Below are 24896 nucleotides of genomic sequence, written 5' to 3'. Positions count from 1 at the left end.
AGCCAACAACCAACATTATCCTAAATGGAGAGAGCCTGAAAACATTCCCACTGGGATCAGGGACCAGACAAAGATGCCCATTATCACCACTCTTATTCAACATTGTGCTGGAAGTCCTAGCCAGAGCAATTAGGCTAGATAAAGAAATAAAGGGCATCCAGATTGGCAAGGAAGAAGTTAAAGTATCTCTATTTGCAGATGACATGATCTTATACACAGAAAACCCTAAGGAATCCTCAAGAAAACTACTGAAACTAATAGAAGAGTTTGACAGAGTATGGGGATACAAGGTAAACATACAAAAATCAGTTGGATTCCTCTACACCAACAAAAAGAATATCAAAGAGGAAATCACCAAATCAATGCCATTTATAGTACCCCCCAAGAAGATAAAATACTTAGGAATAAATCTTACCAGAGATGTAAAAGACTTATACAAAGAAAACTACAGTACACTTCTGCAAGAAACCAAAAGAGATTTACATAAGTGGAAGAACATACCTTGCTCATGGATAAGAAGACTTAACATTATAAAAATGTCTATTCTACCAAAAGCGATCTATACATTTAATGCAATTCCAATCCAAATCCCAAGAACATTCTTTAATGAGATGGAGAAACAAATCACCAATTTCATATGGAAGGGAAAGAGGCCCCAGATAAATAAAGCATTATTGAAAAAGAAGAACAAAGTGGGAGGCCTTTACCTGATTTTAAAACCTATTATACTGCCACAGTAGTCAAAACAGCCTGGTACTGGTACAACAATAGATACATGAACCAATGGAACAGAATTGAGAATCCAGACATAAATCCGTCCACATATGAGCAGTTGATATTTGACAAAGGCCCCAAAACACTTAAATGGGGAAAAAGACAGTCTTTTTAACACATGGTGCTGGCATAACTGGACATTCATCTGCAAATAAATGAAACAAGACCCATACCTCACTCCATGCACAAAAATTAACTCAAAATGGATCAAAGACCTAAACATAAAATCTAAAATGATAAAGATCATGGAAGAAAAAATAGGGACAATGTTAAGAGCCATAATACGTGGCATAAACAGTATAGAAAACATTGTAAAGAATGTAGAAGAAAAACTAGATAACTGGGAGCTCCTAAAAATCAAACACTTATGCTCATCCAAAGACTTCACCAAAAGAGTAAAAAGACTACCTACAGACTGGGAAAAAGTTTTTAGCCATGACATTTCTGATCAGCGCCTGATCTCTAAAATCTACATGATACTGCAAAAACTCAACTACAAAAAGACAAATAACCCAATTAAAAAATGGGCAAAAGGTATGAGTAGACACTTCAGTAAAGAAGACATTCAGGTAGCTAACAGATATATGAGGAAATGTTCACGATCATTAGCCATTAGAGAAATGCAGATTAAAACTACAATGAGATTTCATCTCACTCCAACAAGGCTGGCATTAATCCAAAAAACACAAAATAATAAATGTTAGAGAAGCTGTGGAGAGATTGGAACACTTCTACACTGCTGGTGGGAATGTCAAATGATACAACCACTTTGGAAAATGATTTGGCGCTTCCTTAAATAGTTTTAAATAGTTAGAAATAGAACTACCATACGATCCAGCAATCCCACTCCTTGGATTATATCCTAGAGAAATAAAAGCCTTTACACGAACAGATATATGCACACCCATGCTCACTGCAGCGCTGTTTACAATAGCAAAAAGATGGAAGCAACCAAGGTGCCCATCAATGGATGAATGGATAAATAAATTATGGTATATTCACAAAATGGAATACTATGCATCGATAAAGAACAGTGAGGAATCTGAAACATTTCATAACATGGAGGAACATGGAAGGCATTATGCTGAGTGAAATTAGTAGCAAAAGGACAAATATTGTATAAGACCACTATTGCAAGAACTTGAGAAATAGTTTAAACTGAGAAGAAAACATTCTTTTGTGGTTACAAGAGGGGGGAGGGAGGTAGAGTGGGACAGGGGTATTCACTCATTAGGTAGTAGATAAGAGCTACTTTAGGTGAAGGGGAGGTCAGCACAATTGGGCTAAACCAAAAGCAAAGATGTTTCCTGAATAAATTGAATGCTTCCAAGGCCAATGCAGCAGGGGCAGGGGTCTGGGGACCATGGTTTCAGGGAACATCTAAGTCAATTGGCATAATAAAATCTATTAACAAAACATTCTGCATCCCACTTTGAAGAGTGGCGTCTGGGTCTTAAACTCTAGCAAGCAGCCATCTAAGATGCATCAATTGGTCTCAACCCACCTGGATCAAAGGAGAATGAAGAACACCAAGGACATAAGGTGATTACGAGCCCAAGAGACAGAAAGGGCCACATGAACCAGAGACTACATCATCCTGAGACCAGAAGAACTAGATGGTGCCCGGCTACAACCGATGACTGCCCTGACAGGGAACACAACAGAGAGCCCCTGAGGGAGCAGGAGAGCAGTGGGGTGCAGACCCCAAATTCTCATAAGACTAGACTTAATGGTCTGACTGAGACCAGAAGGACCCTGGTGGTCATGGCCCCCAGACCTTCTGTTGGCCCAGCACAGGAACCATTCCCAAAGCCAGCTCTTCAGACATGGATTGGACTGGACGATGGGTTAGAGAGGGATGCTGGTGAGGAGCGAGCTTCTTGGACCAGGTGGACACTTGAGACTAGGTTGGCCTCTCCTGCTGGAGGGGAGATGAGAGGGTGGAGGTGGTTAGAAGCTGGTGAAAAGGACATGAGAAAAGAGTGGAGGGAGAGAGCAGGCTGTCTCATTAGGGGGAGAGTAATTGGGAGTGTGTAGCAAGGTGTATATGGGTTTTTGTATGAGAGACGGACTTGATTTGTAAACTTTCACTTAAAGCACAATAAAAATTATTTTTTTAAAAAAAGAATGTTTCCTTGGAAGTGAGGATGGTGAGACTTCAACAAATTTACTTTGTACATGTCATCAGAGAGACCAATTGCCAGAAAAGGGCGTTATATTTGGTGAAGTAGAGGACCAATGAAAATGAGAGAAACCTTTCAATGAGATGGATTGGCACAATAACTGCAGCAATGGGCTCAAACATACCAATGATTATGTGGATGGCACAGGTCCAAGCAATGTTTCTTTTACTTGAGAATAGTGTTTAGAAACCAAGATCTGGGCACTGGGTGTGCTCATTGCTACTGGGATATCGAAGCCCTCTCAGCAGACAGAGCAAGGAAATACCTGTGTATTTCAACCAGTGTATAAACACATGTTTCTATTTATTTCAATATTTATCTATCTGTAAATGTTTTAAAATATACGAGTTCACACTGCTTTTGATGATTCTAATCCAGCATCACAAGTTTCATTTTAGTCTCTCCATCTCTTTCTTATTTGTAACCTGGCAGTGAAAAACCTGGCTCCCATTATCTGCAATGTATTTACCTAGTTGTTCAACCCTAGTACACATGTACATTAGTTTCAGAATTGCTAGCCCACATCCCCATGAAAAATAAATTTACCAACCACACTAACGTTAACACAGTTATTTTTGCCTTTTGTTTTACAGTATTCAGTTAAAACATCATTTTTCCAAGGATACTTGAGTCTTTTCCCCCACCCCTCCATTATGCAAAACATTTGTAATACAGTTAGATTCACTTGTCACAGTTTTCAATCCTTCCTGGGATCCTCTGCAATCCTGGCTGGGTTTTAAAAGGTTCAGTCTTATAGCGTACACTCCAATGGATATTAACAAATCCATGGGGTCATGGATCCACCACCACAGGACCATACAGAATAGTTCCGTCATCCTAAAATTTCCCCTGTGTGGCTGCTTTATCGTCAACCCCTTTCTTTCTCTCATTCTTTCATGATCCACTGGTCTGTTTTCCATTCCTACAGTTTTCCCTTTCTTATAATGTCATATAAATGGAATTATACACTACGCAGCCTTTTGGTCCTGTCTTCTTTCACACAGCAACTTGCATTTAAGATTCCATGTTGTTGCATAAATCATTTAGTTTATTACTTTTTATTGCTGAATAGTATTCTATTATATGATCCATTAAAAGACACTTTGGTTGCTTTCTGTTTTTATCAATTACGAGTCAAGCTACTATAAATATACATGTACAGGTTTTTGTGTAAACAAAAGTTTTCAGTTCACTTGGGTAAATAACTAGGAGTGGGATTCTTGGGCTATATGTTTAACTGTAAAAAAAAAAAAAAAAAAAACTGCCAGACTGTCTTCCCAAGTGGCTGTACCATTTTGCTTTTCCACCGACAATAAACGGGAGTTCTTGTTGCTCCACATCCTCATCAGCATTTCTTATTGTCAGTTTTCATGCTTTTAACAACTTTAATAAGTATGTAGTGGTATCTCACTGTGGTTTTAATTGGAATTTACCTAATGACAAATGATGATGACTGTTTCATATACTTATTTGCTATTATTATATTCTTTGAGGAAGTTTCTGGTCATATATTTTGCCATTTTTTAAATTGGATTATTTGTTTTCTTGTAAAATTAATTATTAATAAGTATTTTCTTTGTCTTATTGCCTTATATGGATTCTTTCTAAAAAAAAATTTTTAAATCTATTGCCTATCTCATCAGGCAATGGGGAAAACGCTACTTTGGAAGTTTTACAGAGACCAACTCAGGCAAAAGATGCTATAAGAGAATAGTTCTAACTTAGATTTTTACCTCAAATAAGAAAATTGAATGGGGGCAAAAGCTTAAAAATGTATACCAATCTTGCTCTTTTCTTTCTCAGTGCACCTCATGGATTCCAAATATCTTGCATTACATACTTCCTAAATAATGAAAAACGATAGTTCGCTCTATATAATTCAATATCTAATATCAATATTTTAAATCAATTTATATCTGTTAGGCATCTGGTCCAATGAATGAAACTTCCTATCTTTAAAGAGTTAAGGCACTCAAGTCATCACCTACTAGTTGCCTCTGTAGTGAGAGTCTCATGTTTAGAGGACTTGGCACAGCAGTGTTCCAGCTGTTAGGTATTACCTCCTTGGCTTTTGGAGCCAGTATGCCCTCAACTTTTTTTCCCTGAAGCACAAAGATTACATCTATCAGTCGTGGAGTGGCTAGGGGTGACTCAAATGCACAGATGCTGCTTGACAGAGCATGGTGTACCCGTTAATTAAACAGAAAACCAAAAACACCAAACCCAGTGCCGTCAAGTCAATTACGACTCATAGCGACCCTATAGGACAGAGTAGAACTGCCCCCATAGAGTTTCCAAGGAGCGCCTGGGGGATTCAAACTGCCGACCCTTTGGTTAGCAGCGGTAGCACTTAACCACTACGGCACCAGGGTTTCCAATTAAACAGAAGCTACTAATAAAAATGAACTTAGTGGATGATTTGTAGGGTCCTAGCCACACAACCCCAGTGACGTAGCAGTTAAGTGCTAAGGCTGCTAACCAAAGGGTTGGCAGTTTGAATCTGTCAGGCGCTTCTTGGAAACTCTATGAGGAAGTTCTACTCTGTCCTACGGGGTCGCTATGAGTTGGAATCGACTCGACAGCACTGGGTTTGGTTTTTTTGGCTTTAGCCACACAACCATATGTGCCTCACAGCAATAGGAAACTGGAATGACAACCAGCTGGTACCAGTTGACAACGGAGATCAACATTTTGCTGTAAAAGGAGAATGAACTTTGTGGCCTTGTTTGGCTTTGTGGCATGGCAATTGAGAGCACCTGGTATAACAATTTGTTCTTATTATTTGTATCATTTATTCTCTTCTGGCTTACATGCTCTGGCATGCCCCATACTACAGCCATCCCCCAACAGGAGGCATGGGACTAGCCCAAGTCCAAGTCCTTTTAGCTCCCCCAAGACCACAGTGGGGCACGGGAGCGGACTTCCCTGCACTTACTTTGCTGCCGTTTGAGGAGTTTCAAATCATGTAAAGGGCACCTGTTTGTCCTGAGAAAATTATTATTCTGGAGAAACTCAACAATGTGGTCAGATTACATTAGCCTTCTCTTCTGCAAGGAGCAGCTCCAACCTCATTTCTTGTATGACAACATCATAATAAAACGCCTGCCTGACAATGGCACTGGCTCCTTGGCTAACACCCTGGCTGACACTAGCATATAGTGCCAATGTCTGAGGGAGTGCCCTCTGTTCTGAACTGTTCTTTCTCTGTTGTCATATCTGTAGACTAGGTAGGCTCAGTGCCTACCCATTCCCACATGGTCATCTGCACAATAAGGTTGTAGATGGTAGGCTCCAGACATGGACGTTCTCAGGAAGGCCTTCCCTGCACCATAACTCTAACTTCTAACCCTTCCCCAAAGCCTCCCTTTACCACTCAGCACTCTCTAGCACACTCTACATTTTACTTATTGCTTATTGTCTCTCTCTGCTAAAATATCAGCCTTCTGTGATCAGGAACTTGTGTTCGTTTTGGTCTGTATTGCATCCCTAACTTCTAGGAGACTGCCAACATTGTAGGCACTCAATAAATATTCATTGAATGTAGTAAATAAATGATCTTTACTAGACTAATTTCCAAAAACAGGGGCTATGCCTATTTATTTTACATTCTACATGCCCTTGCAATAATCTGTCCTTTAATAAATGTCTTCAATGCTGAATGTAAGGATTTGACCCTCATTTGTGGTAGATGCTAAATATTCAAAACAGCATACTTGCTGCTACTTCTAATATTGGAATATATAGCCGTGTTGTGTTGTTTTTCCTATCTAGCTCTTTCTTCACAGGGAAATCTTCTGCAAAGCCCTCTACTGACTCTCAGGCAAAAAGATACATGGAAATCAAAGTCCATCATTTTTTTTTTTTTTCCAACCTTAAGATCAGACTACCATCTGGCTACCCAGAGCTTTTGGTATCTGGATAAAGTTGTGAGCCTGAGTCAATGTCAATGTTGTTTGAGATAAGTCCTTTTTTATATTGGTTGCTAACAAACAATACATATTCATAAATGCTAATAAGTTGTTTGATCCAACAGGCTCTCCAAAGAGCAGCAGGGCAAGTGTGTGTTGGTTAAACGATGGACAACCAACAAATGTACTCTGTACCACCATCAGGGATGGAAGGCCTGTCCTATGGGCCATTTTCTTTACAAAGGCTACATTACCTGTAGTGAAGTTTTAGGTCTTTTTGGGTTTTTTTATATTATGGTTTTTAAAACTTTTTTTCCCCAAAGACATAACTTTACAAACATTTCTTCAGTGCTCATTTTATAAAGGGCACTGTGTTAGGTGCCATAAATCTACAGTTGCACAGGGTCCTGTGCTCTCAACCAAGAATCACTTGTTGAATTTTATTTTGGACCCAACAAAGTATTAAAGGGGGAGTGTGCAAAAAATATTAGTAAAACACTCATCTTTGAGGGCTTTGTAATCTTGGAAGGAAGGTGAGAGTTACTTTCAGAAAGTAAGAGAACAATGTAAGAACTATACAAATTGGCTGCTGCCCTTGGTAGTGGTATTACTTAAAACCCAGGGTTTGTAAAAGGGAAAGAGACTATATGCACGACACTATGCACCCAGGACATTTTAAGAGATTGAAAAAAGTATAAAATGTGGCCTATGGAATTCAATAGCATACACTTAACTTAGAAAATAAGATAACCTAAAGAGCCAAATTGGTTCTCCATAATTTGCTCTATGATGCAAAAATTATCAAGCCATTTTAATCCCTTTCCCTCCACTTAAAATATTTTTAAAAGATGAAAAGAAGGTAGAGAAGAAAGAAAAGGGAAAGGAGGTAGTGCTTATAGACCTAGAAGTTATGTTTAGATTAAGTGACATAAAATGGCTAAACAAAGAAAAGAATAAAGAACTACGAAAGAAAGTTCTTTGGATCAAGGTGTTAAGACAAAGCTTCTTCTAGCTGTGCATGCATCTGTAGTCATCCAGGCAGATTCAGGTCTAGTTTGACAGACAGTGTTCACTGCTTCCCATTTTAAACACCACTCTTTCTATTTTCAACTTACTGCACTGCCAATTTCTGGAGGTCAGGGACCATATGGACTAATCTACATCCAGTACATGTGTAAGTATGACACTTCTTACAGGATTGGGGACCTGTCTTTGAACGCAAAGCTGGTATCAAAATAAATCATTAGAATTTGAAAATGGGGAACTTATGGGTGCAATAGGCTTTAAGTCTCCAGTCTAGTAACCAGTTTCCAACTCATGAAATCTCCGTGTGTGTCAGGGCAGAACTGCGTTCCATAGGGTTTTCAACAGCTGATTTTTCAGGAGATCATTAGGACTTTCTTCCAAGGTGTCTTTGGGTGGACTAGGATCTCCAGCCTCTCAGTTAGCAGCCAAATGCCTTAACTGTTGGCCCCACTTGGGAACTCCTAAATCTCCAGTCATTGTCGTTGTTAGTCTCTGTTGAGTTGATTCCAACTCATGGTGACTTCATGTGTGTCAAAGTACAACTGCTACATAGGGTTTTCAAACCTGTGACCTTTTGGATGCAGATTGTCAGGGCTTGTCTTCTGAAGAGCCTCTGGTTGTGTTTAAACCACCAATCTTGTGGACAGTCATTGAGTGCTTAACTGGACTGGGAAAGGGAGGACCTAGGCCACTGCCGATGCCTAGGGAAGTCTGTGCAGAGACTGGTGGAGCTCTGAGTCCATAGGCCCGCCAAGCACACTTATTGTTCTTAATCTGGTTTCTCAAGCACGCTTGGCACATACTGATCTGCATGGCAGTGAGATTTCTCAGCATCAAGGGCCTATCTAAGGAAAACAGCACCAACGGCAATTAGTTTTAAATTGCTGAATGATCTCTAACAGCTGGCAATGGAAACTGGGATGACCAATAGAAACTGCTCATGAGCAGCACCCAGGGCACACGCCCTACGTGCCGTGCCTTAGTTACGCCTCAATTGAATTTTTTGATTCAATTCCACCACATATGAGTCTGGGCAGCATGAGTGCTGTTTCCAAGGCTAGTTAACCACTGAACAAGCAAAAATTCCCAACTTCCTATGGAGCAAGTCATGATGTCATGGAACGCTTACTGTCTCTGCAATCAGACCCAGATTTGAGTTCTGACTCCACCACTAACTAGGTACAGGATCCTGAGCAAATTGTTTGCCCTTATCTGCAAAATGATTGTTAGGAAAATTCGAAGTAAAAAACTAACATATAAAATTCTATACTACTGCACATTCTTAATAAAGGCAGGTTCCTTCCTACCCCAACAAAGCAGGAAAGTGATGTTCTAGTCTCACAGGGGTTGGCAAACTTTTTCAGTACAAGGCCTAATAGTAAATATTTTAGGCTTTGCAGGCCATACAGTTTCTGCCACAATGACTGATCTCCGCCATTGTAGTGCAATAGCAGCCATAATAATTCCTAAATGAAAAAGCAAGACTAATAAAACTTTACAGAAACAGGCATTTGGCCAGAGTTGGAGGCAGTGCTTCTTAAACTTGAATGTGAATGCAAATCACCTGCGGATCTTATTAAAATGCAGATTCTGATACATAGGTCTGCATGGGGACTTGCTTTAGCATTTCTAACAACCTTCCAGGTGCAATGTTGATGCTTTGGTAATTACACTCAAGAGAGCACACAAAAAAGGGTAACCTGGGAAACTTTTTTGATGCTGAACCTACTATACTTATTTCATTTGATTGCCTAAGTGGGTTGCCAACGTCTCAAAATCTGCTTATTTTAAGAACATATTTACCAGTGCTTCCTCCATTTGTCTATGATGGTCTGGATTTCTGTTCTGAACTTTAATTTTGGTGAATTTAATGCTAATTACTCTTAGAACAATAGGAATTACCCTCTGGTGAAATTCTGTGTCTTCTTATCTCTCACTTTGGTAATAAATGAGATTTTACTGAGATTAATGGGATTGTTTTAGAATTACACAAACTGAAAACTGGCAATCACACCACACTCTCCACGATGATTGTTAATACTACACTGCCCGCGTGTACTCCGGGAGTAATGGTTTCCTATTGTCAAAGAGCAACAATGTGTACTCTGTTTAAAATAAAAGTAAAGAGATTTGTGAGAAATTCAAGACAGTTCATACAGGGGAGATGCGTAGTCAACAAAGTGAAACTAAGCGCTCCAAGGTAGTGAAGTTACAGAAGTATATTTACTTTGGAAAATCAGGAACTTCAGGTATGATTCTCTGATTGGAAGGTACACAATTAGGAAAGTAAGAGGTGGGACAGCTCTGAGCAGGGATCTTCACGTGATTGATCTGAAGTGTATATGTCGGTTACCTAGATTGGTTAGTCTTCTAAGTTACAGAAGTACGTGACTAAAGGGGGTTTACAAGATGGTCATGAGGAAATCACAAGACATTCTTTCTGAGATTATTCTGTTAAAATAGCTTTTTTTAAACAAAGCGTTTCCTAAGGATTAATTACAGCTGAATTTTGATAAGGGTCTTGTGTTAAAACCCCCTCTTAGAAACATTCTTTCCGCATTCTTAGCTTAACCACTGGGAAAAACATTTCCTCAGATACATGATTAGGTCTACACAAAGGTTAATGGTTACTAGACAAGTAAGTGAAAGACTAAGATGGAGTCAGGGCTCAGGCATAGGCCAGTCATTGTACTATAGCTAAGTGCCTCAGTTTTGGGGCTCTGACACATTGCAACCTTTTGATAAAAAATTTCCATGAAATTCTTTGATCATTTTCTAAAAAATACTGTCTTCTGCATGGGCTTTGAGATTGGGTCCTTTATAGGTGGCTTACCTTGGTAAGGTTTTAAGACCCCAGACACTACCTGCTTTGTGTAACTGAGCACCACTGAACGTCTTCACCAAGCTATAGTTTTAGCTTCTTTGAGCTTTATGGTGGGTTAAGGTGGAACTAGACCACATTAGGAGGAAGAACTTGACTGATTCAAAGGGCTGATCTAAGGTGAAAATTCGAGACCATCTGGAGAGTAGGTCTTGTCTATATACATAATATTGTTCATAGCATACCATTGGTTGTGGAATTAAAGGCATTAATTATATATTTTAGACAGAATTTAATCAAACTTAGTATTATTAAGATAATAATCAATAAGAGGATTCCAGCCTGCAGAATTTTGCATAACCAAGACCTGATGCCTTCAGGAAGCCAACTAAAAATGTCCAAAAAGAAGAAATCAAGCATGAGAGAAACAGAATGTAGCCAAGTAGCTTGTTCATGGATTTTTAGGATGTCTTGTTCTACTTCTCCGGTGGTGTTTATCCAAGTACAGCAAGAGGTATAGGCAATGGCGCAGACCTCAACTTGCTGGGCAAGGATAAAGTCAAGGGCTATTCTGTTGTCTAATAGCATTTTAACAAGAGAATTTAACGACTGCTGTTATTTTTCCATCTTGTCTGCAATATTGTCAGCAATCTTAGCCATGGTAGCAGATAGGTTCTGGACAGCCTTTTCAAGATCTATTATGCTGGCCCAGGGAAAAAGCGCTTGGAAAAATACTCACCCTAAGCTGGATTGTTCTGCTATATTTCATTTGGTCAGCCCATCCTAAAGGATCTGCTGGGTCAGTGTCTCATTTAAGATGGGTGAAGAGTCTCAGGTCATTAGTCCAATGTGTGCTTTCATTATAGAGGTATATTTCAAGAGGGACTCAAATGACCTAGAGTGCATTGGCCTGTCATGTTCCATCCATCTGGACAGGGCAAGGCCCAAGCATGAGGTTCATTCCCTGGGTTAAGCATTATCAATATATGGGTACTTTGATCCTCCACATAAGACCATGTGTCTGTAAGGAGCACAGATCATACTTTTTCTGATAGTGGTCAATGGTGGGCAGAGGGAATGGTTTGATTAACTTGCTTGAGGCAACCATTAGCTAAAGAGTTGTTACAAATTGGTAAATGTCAAAATTCTAAAAAACTGGTTTCCAGATTAGGGGTTTAAGAAAGCTATACCGCTGTTTACATTAGCAGCAAGAAGACTCACCCAGAATCTTGGGAATTTTGTATATGAAACTAAATACTCATGGGGACAATCTTCAGCAGTATTCAAGCAGCTTTAGAGAAATTTATAGGTTTGATGAAATGCAAGTTAAAACAAGGAACCTGAGGATGAGCCAACAGTCTAGGCAGATGCCACAGTCTATCACATATAGCTTATCTAAAGGTGATATTAAAATTAATGACTACAGGAGGCACTGAGCTGAAGCCAAAGGACCTGATCTGTCATGCACAATTTGTGGGGAAGGGTGACAAATCCATCAATCAGATTAGCAGTGCTAGCTACTGATTGGGCCAACCTAATAAAGGCATTTGTTTTTCCAGGAGTTAATGGGTATCACAGTATACAGCAAGAGAATATTTAAGAAAAGCTTCATAGAGCAAAATACTAACCAAAAGTGATATAATAAAGCAAATATCATAAAGATAATAGCTATAAATGAAGCAAGTTCCTCTTTCAGTTATTTGCATGGAAATAACAATTAGTAAATCCCAGCTGATAGAATATGGTAACTACAAAGGCAATCAATATAAAACAAAGAGCAATTATTTCTAGTTTTTGCATGGGAAAAGAGAATATTAAAATAGGGAATAATACCACATTAATGCAGTATAGCGATTAGCATAAGAATACTTGTGATTATGAAGCAAAACCCAAAAATTTCAACAGTCTGCATGAATTGATCCTTCTAATCAATACATTTAAGCTGAAAAACAATTAACCCAATTTCAAGAGCTATTAGTATTAAATAAAGGCCATTTATTTCAAGAACTTGCATGTGGTCTTGTTCCGTGATCTTGGGACAAGCTATCTATCTTCATGATCATCTACTTCTGGTCACCATGGTATTTGAGAGAAATCCATAAGTCTCCATTGGATTTCCAAATCCAGACAGGTTCTTTGGCCTTTGGTTGTGAGAGGTGAACCCAAGAGTCCACTCTCTCTAATTTGGCAACACGAGGTTTGGTGAGAAGCACTAGGTAAGGTCCTTTCCAGCAAGGTTCCAGAGAGTGCTTCATTGGTGTCATTTCCAATAGATGAAATCACTGTCTGTCCAGAAGCTAATTTACAAGCCCTCATGAATTTGATCAGTTCAGCCTGTTGAGCAGGTGACTTTAGGGAGGGCATCACTTTTGAGGATGCCTATAGACGTGGACGTGGTGATGGCATAGCTTCCCTGGTAATGAGGACTGGTGGGATTACGTCTTAGGTAGAACCCAACCACAAATAAGATTAAATCAGCATTAAATAAAGGAGTTTCTTTCAAGTCTTTCCTGGGAGATAAAAGTTGTTCAGTTAAATCTAGTCAATCATGTGAAGGGGTAATCATTATTATCCAGAGGAGTAAAAGGGTACTTGGGTTTAATGAAGCTATGGTATCCAGTCTAACATTATGGGCAGCTAAAAGGAGAACTTCATATGAAGTGAGCTAGGTAGCTGAAAGGTGTTGCGTTAAGGTTGAATTTAAAATGGCAGAAATTGCATGGGGAACATAAACATCAATAGAATTCCCTAAAACTATGTCTGATGTGGTTTCTATTAATTTAGCTGTAATTGCAACCACCCAGAAGCAAGGAGGGTATCCCCTGGCAACTGAGTCTAATTATAAACTGTAATAACCAACAGGTCCCTTTTAACTTTTATATACCATCTCAGCCTTCTTTTGAAAGTTAGAAAGGGTCAGACTTAGAAGATTTTAAACGCTGATATAAAGGTTGAGTGAGTAAAGAAAAATTCTGTATCCAGACCCTGTAAACCAAAAAAACCCCACTGCTGTCAAGTCGATTCCGACTCATAGTAACCCTATAGGACAGAGTAGAACTGTCCCATAGAGTTTCCAAGGAGCGCCTGGCAGATTCGAACTGCCGACCTTTTGGTTAGCAACCGTAGCACTTAACCACTACACCACCAGGGTTTCCATCCAGACTCTGTAGTACCCACAAAGTCCTAAAAAATCTTCTTAATCATTTCTTTATGGCAGGGATAGGAAAAGTCAAGATGGCTTCCTTTCTTTTAGGATTAATTGATACTCCCTTTGTTGTTGTTGTTGTGTGCTGCCAATTCTGACAAATAGTGACCCTATAGGACACAGTAGAACTGCCCCCATATGGTTTTCTTGGCTGTAATCTTTACAGGAACAGATTGTCAGGTCTTTTCTCCTGCTGGTGGGTTTGAATTGCCAACCTTTTGGTTAGTAGCTGAGTGCTTAATCATCATGCAACCAGAGCTCCTTGAGACTCCCTTAGCTGAGATTATATGCCCTATGTATTTGACCAAAGATTGAGTTAGGTGTATTTTCTCTTTAGAAGTTTTATGTCCACCAGTAGCTAAGTGTTTTGACAGCAGGAGGCTGTCTTCAAGATATGCTACCTGTGAACAGGAACACATGAGTAAATCATTGACATACTGTAATAAGGTGGACCCTCAGGTAAACTATAATGGCTGTAAATCTGCATATAAATTTTGGGGTAGTAAGTAGAGGGCTCAGTGAAGCTGAGTCTGTAAACTGTAATGGCTATAAATCTGCATGTAAAATTTGGAAAAAGTAAGTAGGAGACTCAGTGAATCCTTGGGGCATCACAGTTGAAGTAAATTGTTGGTCCTACCAAGTAACAACTGTAAGGATGGCGTGGGACGAGACAGTGTTTCATTCTGCTGTGCATAGGGTTGCTATGAGTCAGAACTGACTTGATGGCACTTAACAACAACAACAACAAAAACAGCCACCAACTAATGGCAAATAAATATTGACTACCCGGGTATACAGAAATGCTAAAAAAAAAAAAAAAAGCATTGCAAATGTCTATGATGGTCACGTGAGTGGCTCTGGGAGGGACATTGGAAAGAAGTAAATGAGGACTGAGAACTGCAGGGAACCTAGGTATGACAATGCGATTGTAGCCCATAGGTCCTACACACATCTCAAGTCTCAATTATTTGGCTTCTTGTCAAGAAAAACAGGATATTGCAAGGGCTAGTGCAAAGAATAATTAATATTTTAGCAAGAAAATCTTCGATAATGGGGGCAAGTCCTTCTTTGGCTTCTTGTTTCAATGGATATTAGGAAATTTCTGGTAAAGTCTTGGAGGTATCAACTTGGATCTCAATTGGATCTGCTGATAGTACCCGGCGAACACGCGTAGAGGTAGTGGCCCATAAAGTTTCTGGTACAGAGGAAAGGCAGTGTAAAGGAATAGAGGAAGCAGAAAGACTACATTCCCGCAGAGGCAGTTTAAGTGCCTGCAGGTAACAAAGATCCTCCTCCTTATCTTGAATGTTTTCTGATTCAATATCTGTTTACTTATGGGTGTCTGGTAAATTCAACAAAATTTCTCCTTCTTCAGTAAATTGAAATGGCAATTCTATTTAGATAGAAGATCTCGCCCCAGTAGGTTAACTGGGGTATCAGGGCTAAGTAAAAATGGGTGCATGTCTTCACTAGGGGAAAGAAATAGGGACTGGTTGGGAGCAAGTTACTGTATACACTAGATTGGCTATCCCCACAACTTGGGAAATCTAGTCACTCTGGGGCAGGGGCTTCTGTAAATGTGTGGGGTTTATTGCTGACAGGGTGACACTAATATTAATAAAAAATTTACAATGTTCTCCATTTACTCAGAAATTTGTTTCTCCGTGAGGATTTAGAGCCACCACCAGAAAAGCCGCTGTCCACAGAGCCTCTTCGTTTCTGTTCAGGTTGGGCCCTGTCTGATGGCAGATCATCATTCAACTTAATTTTTAATTATATCCAATCTTTCCTAAAATGTCCAGTTATTTTATAGTAATGGCAAGTGCCAGGTTTAGTACCACTAAAGGGCTTAAATTTCTTTGGTTAAGAGACTGCAATTGTTGTAATTGTAGGGCCATTAGCTTATTTGCCTTGGGGGTTTGTCGAGTCTCCATTATTTGAGAAAGTTTGTGAGCTAGATTAGCTTGGCAATCAGAGCTGCCTTCCAATCCAGGTGTTGCCCCTTTATTAAGGCTGAAAGTGCAGATTTAAGGCCAGACAGAAGCACAACACTAAAAGCCCCTGAAGCCCCTGGGGTCAGTGGGTCCAAACCAGAATGCTAAGAAATCTTGGGACAACTGGTTTTGGTAGTCATAGACAACTTTTCTTTATTTCATATACAAGACTGAATCTTTGTCCAGTCTACTACAGGGGAAGTGCCTTACCAACAGCATCAAGAAATTTCTTTCCCCCGTCTTGGGCTTTGGCAAGCAGGGTCTCAGCTCTCATGCCTGTGTGTAAAGCAAGACTGGCTTGAGGGTCCTTCCAGTCAGCATGTTCTAACCATAACTGAGTATCTCCAGGGCTGGCTAGTATGTGAACTAATTGATATAAGTCTGACGCTCCAGGCTAGTATACTTCCACAAGGATTTTAAATGCTTTTGTAAATTTGTAAGCGTCTTTACACAAATTTGGGAAATCTTTAACAATACTATGTAGTTTGGTGTGAGTTCAAGGACTAAAGGACATGCCAGGTTCATTTGAAGTTTCCTTTGTAGTGACTCCTGACCTCAGCAGAGGACAGAGTTTAAAAGCCATCTCAGGAATGGGTCTTAACTTTTTTGACAGGTTCTTTGGGAAAAAGGGAAGTCAGAAAGGGTATTAATAGGGGAGCAAAAAGGCAGAGATGGGTATAAAGAAGAGTCAGCCAGCAGAGGAGCAGAGGGACCAAGGTCCGTGGGATAGGAGTAGAAATCTGGCATTCTAATTCTTTTTATCTCGTTATTAATTTGGAAATAGTATCTTGCATAGAGAATATTCTGCTCTCTTAGTGCCTTTTATAGGCTTCTATAGACCAATCAAAATAGATGTCCCATTGTGGTTGCCTGATCCGGGAGCCTTTCTTTTCTAATTGACTGCACAAAAAAACTAGTTTGTCTAGTTCAAAGGAGCCCTATATCGCGCATTGATTTTTAAAACCTGTCTTTGTAAAAGTACGCCAGCAGTCCAAAAACAAGCAGGAGAGGAAAAAAGAAAAAACTTGTTCATGTGGGTGACTGGGGTGCCCGAAGGTGGCCCTGCCAAGTCCTTAAACTGGCATTCTTCATCTTACTAAAACAGTAAATTGCACATGTTATAAAACCTGGGGGTGTGATAAAGCCTGAACATGCACTGGGACCTGAATGCATCCTGAAACCTAAATGTGCACCTTAAGAAAACAAAGTGAGTTCAGCTTAATGGGCTGAAACCTTGATTCTCCCAGAGTTTACTAGAATTCTATTAGAGCTTTGCTGCAGGCTGCGACTGGTGTTTTGCTCTAACCAACATGTACCTTTGGTATGTGAATTTTTGCTTGCAGCCAGCAGGCAGCCTAGTGCTTTTGCCTGGTTCATGATCTGGCTTATCCTGTCATGGGAGTCTTTGACCATTTTTGTGGTTGGCAGCTGTCCTACCAGTGTTTACTGGCCAACCCATGCCCAAATTTTTCATGTGGTTTATAAGGCCTGACAAAATCACAGTAATGACCTCACCAAAATTAATTTGGCAACAAACTCATCAAAACATTCACAGTGTTAACTGAAAATGACAACACAAAAGAAATCTCAAAGAGCATCAAGCAAGGAAGCAGAGCTCAGTTCAAAAGGCTTTTTACCCAGGACAACTCCCACAATCCCATGGAGGCGGAAGGGCTCAAGGGGCCTATGCCAGTACCAAAGTTCCAGGTCCTCAGTGTCTCAGGGGTGGCCAAAGATAATGCATCTTCAAATTCCACACATATGACACCAAGAAATATCAGAGTAAGGACACGTACACTGTTTAAAGTAAAGAGATTTATTGGAGATTCTTGAAAGTTCAAACTGGGGAGACACACAGTCTAAGCATTTCAAGGTAGTGAAGTTACGGAGTTATATTTATATTGGAAAAGCAGCAACTTGAAGTACAACTTTCTGACTGGAAGTTGCAAAATTAGGAATGTAAGAGGCAGGACAACTACAAACAGGGATCTTAACATGATTGGTCTAAAGGGCATATGTGGGTTACCTAGGTTGGTTAGTCTCAAAATTGCAGAAGTACATGCCTAAAGGGAGGTTTACAGGGTTGTCACAAGAAAATCACAAGACATTCTTTTTGAGATCATTCTGTCAAAATAGCTTTATCAAAACAAAGCATTTCCTAAGGGCTAACTGCAGCTGAGTTTTGATAAGGGTCTTGCGTCAAGACCTCCTCTTACGAATATTCTTTCCACATTCCTAGCTAAACTATTGGGAAAACATTTCTTCAGATGCATGATCAGGTCTGTGCAAAGATTAATGGTTTCTAGAGAAGTAACTGAAAGATTAAGACGTAGGCCAGTCATTTTACTATAGCTAAGTGCCTCAATTTTGGGACTCTCGCACACTGTGATAGCCTCCAGTGCCATTTGTAAAGATGTCATTCTATAAAACCAGTGGATAAAGCACCAATAAGCAGAAAGCAGTTGGCAAGTGATGTGGTGAAGCCCATGTGAAATTGTTCACTACAGATTAGTAAGTAAACATAATTAAGTCCATGCGTACCTTGCTTACTGTAAGCCCATGTGTACCGTGCTTACTAGTTAACCCACCCCTGGTTAATTGGCACTGCCCAATGCTGAGTCAAAATGCACCTCCTCAACTAGGCACTGATTGCCTTGCTTTTTGAGTAGAAAATCTTTCTCTGAAGGCATGGCAATTGTAACTTTTGAATTATGTCGGCTTCCTGTGAACAGAAGCTCATTTCTGCAGAGAGCTGGAATATAAACTCAAAATATAGCTCTATGTTTCAGCAATTCTCATCCCAAATAACCCCAGTACAATACTCCAAAATTAATCTACTTTCAAGCTAAAGCTTACACTGAAATGGGAAGTGCTATAAATATCCTCTGTCTAATAAAATGTTCTAGTCTGCTTTAGCAGCCTGAGCTCCTGAGTTTATTTTGGATATGGTTTAGCCTCCAAGCTTAGAGATGTTCTTAAAACAAAAATGGTATCTTTGTGAGGTCAGATATAAACTTAAAATATCCAGAAAGATAAAGGAATGCAATTTCTGATTTTTTTTTTTTGCTAGACAAGGAGACTCCATAAAACCCTGATAAGTATTAGACTTTTCCAAGTTCTTCTTAGTTAACAAAATTGTCCTTAATTTGAACCTAAGTTCTTTTTGATACAATATAAACCCATCTCTCTTCTTTTCGTATTTTAAACAGCTGCTAAACACTACTTATCTAGCAGCAATTAGCCTGAACTAATTTCAAAGTATCCTGAGAGGGAGTCATTTTCCAGAGATATGGATGGAGATTCTAGGCAGGGTGGAAGAACCAGCAAGTGGGATGGTTGTGGCTTGAAAACCAACTGCCGCTTGTCTTTACAAGCAGGAGGCTAAGATAAAGAGAACAATTATCTGACTGTAAAAAATATACATAAAATCTGTCCTTGCTTTACACACTTTTTTTTTTTTTTTTTTTAAATAATTTGAGTTGTTGTTAGGTGCCATTGAATTGGTTGGTACCCATGCTGCTGTGTACAACAGAACGAAACACTGCCCGGTCCTTAGCCATCCTCACAATCATTTATGTTTGAGCCCATTGTTGCAGCCACTGTGTCAATCCATCTCGTTGAGGGTCTTCCACTTTTTTGCTGACCCTCTACTTTACCAAGCATGATGTCCCTCTCCAGGGACTGATCCCTCCTGATAACATGTCCAAAGCACATGAGACAAAGTCTCCCCATCCTCACTTCCAAGGAGCATTCTGGCTGTATTTTCCAAGACAGATGTGTTTGTTCTTCTGGCAGTCCATGGTATATTCAATATTCTTCTCCAACACCATAATTGTTATTATGTTGTTGAGTTGGAATGGACTTGAAAGCTTACTTTACCTCTGTGTTGCTTAATTAAAAATTTAAATCACTGTAGCTTTTTAGAGCTAGGAGTTCTCTTGGTCCACCTTGCCATTACTTCAGTTTACAGATGAAGACCACTAGGTACAGGCTGAGCTTAAGTGATGCACAGGAAAGGATAAATCCAGCGAGCCTGGGCTGTCCACATCCTGCACATTCCAAAGAAAGGTTCTGCCTTTTTCCCAGCACCTGGATGGTAACTTCTATGTCTTTGGAATTAAATGAATGGGATAAAGGTCTCCAGGGACTTAAAGACTGTGCATAACAAACAAACAAACCTATACATGCAAAGCATTTTCACTGATAAAATATATCTTATATATTGTATTTTCCAAAATACAATGCCACATATTTCTAAAACTATGTTGTGGAACTTTCAAGGTGAAAATATCTCAACAGCTCTCAGCTCCACTGAATCTCTTGTGTAAAACTGTCTCAAGCAACCTGGCCTCTTTTACAGGCCAAAGAAAGCTGAAGTCAGAAGAAGGTCCATTTCTGAGACTCAGGATCACTCCAACAAATCAGTCAGGACAGTAACAATATCATACTGTCTATCCTAAACCAGAAAACACACAACAACAACAAAAAACCTGTTGCCATCAAGTCCGTTCTGACTCACAGCCACCCCATGTGTCACAGAGTAGAACTGCTCCTTAGGGGTTTCTTGGCTGTAATCTTTATGGAAGCAGGTCACCAGGCCTTTCTTTTATGGTGCTGCTGAGTGGATTCGAACCACCAACCTTTAGGTTAGCAGCCAATTGCAAATTGCTTGCACCACTCAGGCTCCTCTTTCTAATACTTGTTGGTTACGCTTGGTTAGGAGAAGAAAGCTCAGTGGTAGACATACAGGTTCACTTGGGGATGATTTCAACAGGGAAGAGAAACATGTCTGTGGATTCACCAGCACGTTATAAATACAAAAGTTAGACCTGTTGACCATCAGAATGTAAACATTCTCAAGGATTCAAGGTGATGGTAGGGGTGAAGTTCACAAGCAGTCGGTGAGGTGCCTATACTGCAAATATCAGAGAGAGCCCCCTCACAGATTAAAAACACTGTCAAGTATAGGGGTTACATTAAAGGGGGTACTCTTATCAATTCATTGCCCTCAGCTCCCATTCAACCTTCACTGCCTAATCCGTGAAAATACATCTGGGTTCTTTAAATAATTTTCCTTTGCCAGCTGGCATGATGCTAAATTGTGTCAGCAGAGGGCACTGAAGAGACATTGTAGGGGAAGGGCCTTTCTCCCCTGGTTCCAGTGTGCTCAGTAGGTGGGTTCCTGCAGCCTGGTGGGCTTCTCCAGCATGGGTGGCTTGCTTCTCCAGCACGGGGAGCTTCTCCAGTACCTGGGTCTTTTCACTGTCTAGCACCAGCCTTCTACAGCACGTGTGACTTCTCCAGGACCAGATTCCCATGCTGTAGGCAGCTTCTCCAGTGTCTGGCTCCTGCAGTGTGCGCAGCTTACCTAGTGCCCAGTCCCTGTACCACAGCTTCTCCAGCACCTGGCTCCTGTAGTATGGTGGCTTCTTTAGCGTCTGGCTCCTGCAGTGTGCACAGCTTACCTAGTACCCAGTGCCTGATTCCTGCAGTGCATGGCAGCCAACAGCACCCCATGGGCACCAGCTTCCCTTAGCAACCCCTCAGTTGCTTTTGTAGCAGAGTGGCTCCAGTGACAGACCGGTTTGTGAGAGTCTTCTCCACGCACATTAAAGGGTGGATTTGCAGCAAGTTCTCCTGGTGCTGAGCCACAGAGACCTCGCTGTCACTCAGTGAGCCAGGGCCATGCTGTCTCCAACAAGGCCTGGGTCTCAGTCCTTGGGGAGCTGGCGCTCTGCCTTGGATGCTCTTATCTCAGTCCTATAAGTAGTGGCTGCTCCTTGTATCTGCTATTCCTATATTCTTCTAGAGTTCCTGGTACTTCTTACTAGCTGATCCCTGCTACTCCAATCTTCTTTCCTAGTTACTAATTCTTTACGTTAAACTTGCCCTGTTCAAATTACTGTGTGGCTGTGTATACTAAGTGGATCCTGACTGACATGTTCTAGTTTCTGTGAGTCATTGATAAGTAACTTATATCGGAGGGACTGTGACTTGCATAATTGCTTTTTCCCCTACGAAACAAAGCAGCCATATAATCTGTAACGTTTTTTCCCCTATCCAAGCATACTATTAAAATGCTGCTTTCAATGATAGATCAGATTTATTGATACATTACTCAATTACATAGCTCAATTCAGAAAGCTCCTTCAAATCCATGGCTTACACTAAACATAACCCAAAGCAAAAATGACTTCACTATATGAGCATCTTTGGAGAACATTTTATCAGAGAGCCCATAACAGCTTTGGCAAAGTGACCTCATTTCCTTTCTCTGTCTAATCACTCTCATCTCACTAGACAGACTCTAAAAGGCCTTTGCATTGCCCTTCTCCATCTTCTGCCTCTGGGGGGATGTGGTCTTGAGCTTTTTTTGAGCAGCTGTAGGGTGAAATAAATGTGTCTCAACTCAACCTCTCAAAGTCTAACATGACATGCTAGAAATTTGAAAAATCTTCAAATTTCCTTGACATCAGTAATAAAGGTTTGAAGAAGAGAGAATGGGAGCAGTAATGAGGTCACATCCCCCAAAACATCCCAACTCTTGGTGAGATTACAAGACCTCAGGACTTCGAGAACTCTTCACTAGGCTGAGACGTACTTAGATCCCAAGACGGGAGAAATACATGACCTCTTCCAGACCTTGGGTTAATTGAGATCTTCTTTTATGGCTTTATATATTTATTTACCAATGGCTATGTAATTAGATAGCTTTTTTGATCTGATATTTTGTTAATTGTATAGAGCCTTTTTCAGTGACGTATTCTCTTTTTCATGGGGAGAATTGAATGCCAGATTTTGGACATACTCCATAATTTACTACTCTAAGCAGAGTATTCTTCTTATATGGTTATGTTATAATCATGTTATTCAAGAAACTACAGAGTATTGTATGCTTAAATGTTTAAAATCCTAGAAGTAATGTGAAATGTACATAAAATGTCATGTAAAAAAAATGTGAATGGCTTTGAAATCAATTGATCTACTGTTATGGAATCTAGTATTACAGCTAGATTTCTCTCTCTCAATAATCTGGGACTGATGTTAGCTTAGACAGGTAGTATTTCTTGCATATAACCATGATTTGGCTGCATCTATAATAATCAATATAGACTTGGTCAACATGCGTCCAGAGAAACACACTGTACTAGTTTTCTATTGCTGAGTAACAAATTACCATATATTTAGGGGCTTAAAACCACACTCAGTTATCAGCTCACAGCGGTGTAGGTAAGAAGACTAGTATGGCATGGCTGAGTTCTCTATTCAGGGTATCACAAGACTGAAATCAATGAATTGGGTAGGCAGAGTGTGTATCTGGAGTCTCTGGGAAAAAGCAACTGATAAGACCATTGTTGTCGCTGGTAGAATATAGTTCCTTGCAGTCATAGGACTGAGACCCTCATTCCTTGCTGGCTGTCAGCCAGGGACCACTCTCAGTTCCTAGAGGCCATCTGCCATCCTCGCCATGTGGCTCCTCCCATCTTCAAGCCAGAAAGTGTGCATCAAACTCTTCTCATGCTTCAATCTCTTAAAGGTCTCATGATTGGGTTAGGCTTACCTGGATAATCTCCCTACTTGTGCCATACAGCATAACATGATAATAGGAGAGGGACAGTGGTGGTCCAGTGGTAGAATTCTAACGTTCCATGAGGGAGACCTGGGTTTGATCAATGAACCTCACGCACAGCCACCACCTGTCTGTCAGTGAAGGCTTGCGTTTTGCTGTGATGGTCAACAGGTTTCAGCAGAGCTTCCAGGCAGACTAAGAAGTAAGGCCTGGTGATATATTTCCAGAAAATAGCCAAAGAAAACCCTAAGGATCACAATGGTCCAATCCTCAACCGATCATGGGGATGGTGTAGGACCTAGCAGCATTAATTCTGTTGTCATGGGGTTGCCATGGGTCGGGGGTATACTTGACAGCAGCTAATAACAACAACAGAAGTAAATTTTACCTAACTCACACTCGTGGGGATTATGCAAGGCATGGGCACGAGGTAAGTGGGAAATCCTAGGGGCGGTCTTAGAATTCTGCCTACCACATGCATCTCAACTGGAAAAGTGGTGGGCAAAGTAAATGATTTAGAGTAGTGTCTGTGTGGACTGAGGTTCAAAAAAGACAAAGGTGGTACAAGGGAAAGATTAGTCCACAGGATTAATGGACCATAACCACCACAGACTCCGCCAGCACAACTAGATGGTGCCCAGCTACCACCACCGACTGCTCTGACAGGGATCACAATAGAGGGTCCTGGACAGGGCTGGAGAAAACTGTAGAACAAAATTCTAACTCACACATACACAAAAAAGACCAGACTTACGAGTCCAACAGAGGCTAGAGAAACTCCAAGAGTATGGCCCCCAGATACCTTTTTAACTCAGTACTTAAGTCACCCCTGAGGTTCACCCTTCAGCCAAAGATTAGACAGGCCCATGAAACAAAACGAGACTAAATGGGCAGATCATCCCAAGGGCAAGGATGAAAGGCAGGAGGGGACAGAAAAGCTGGTAATGGGGAACCCAAGTTGAGAAGGGGAGAAAGGTGACAAATCTTGGGGTTGGCAACCAATGGCACAAAGCAATATGTGTATTAATTGTTTAATGAGAAGCTAGTTTGCTCTGTAAACCTTCATCTAAAGCAAAATTAAAAAAAAAAAAGATGAAAGTGGAGAGGTGTGTTTGAATTTAAAAATAAATGAGCGTGGATACAGTAAATCGTAATTATTTACCAAGTGCTAGAATAATAGAACCAGGAGGCACTTCCTGAAACTGAAAGGAAGAATAATGATAAGAAGTACGAAATAAATTTATACAAGGAATATTAAACTTCATTCAAGTAAAAGGTGAAAGACACTGAAAACAATAAGTTAAATTATTTGAGTTTCCACTACAGTGAAACCGTGAGAGTTGGAACTCAATGGGATTGCCTTGTTTTTCTGGGGCTTACAAGTTGTCTGCCTTTTACAGGTTTGGTCGTACCAC

The 24896-nt window shown here is 40.3% G+C and overlaps 1 protein-coding gene across 7 annotated transcripts in view; it reads right to left on the bottom strand.

Annotated features, from left to right (window-relative positions):
- SPATA17 (spermatogenesis associated 17) overlaps nt 1-24896 on the bottom strand; it is a 360593-nt gene that overhangs the window by 54586 nt on the left and 281111 nt on the right. The gene's annotated exons all lie outside the window — the stretch shown is intronic.

Source organism: Elephas maximus, chromosome 24 (genome assembly GCF_024166365.1).
Source record: "Elephas maximus indicus isolate mEleMax1 chromosome 24, mEleMax1 primary haplotype, whole genome shotgun sequence".
Taxonomy (NCBI): domain Eukaryota; kingdom Metazoa; phylum Chordata; class Mammalia; order Proboscidea; family Elephantidae; genus Elephas; species Elephas maximus.
The sequence above is the reverse complement of the archived record's forward strand: the minus strand, read 5'-3'. Positions and strand labels throughout refer to the sequence as shown.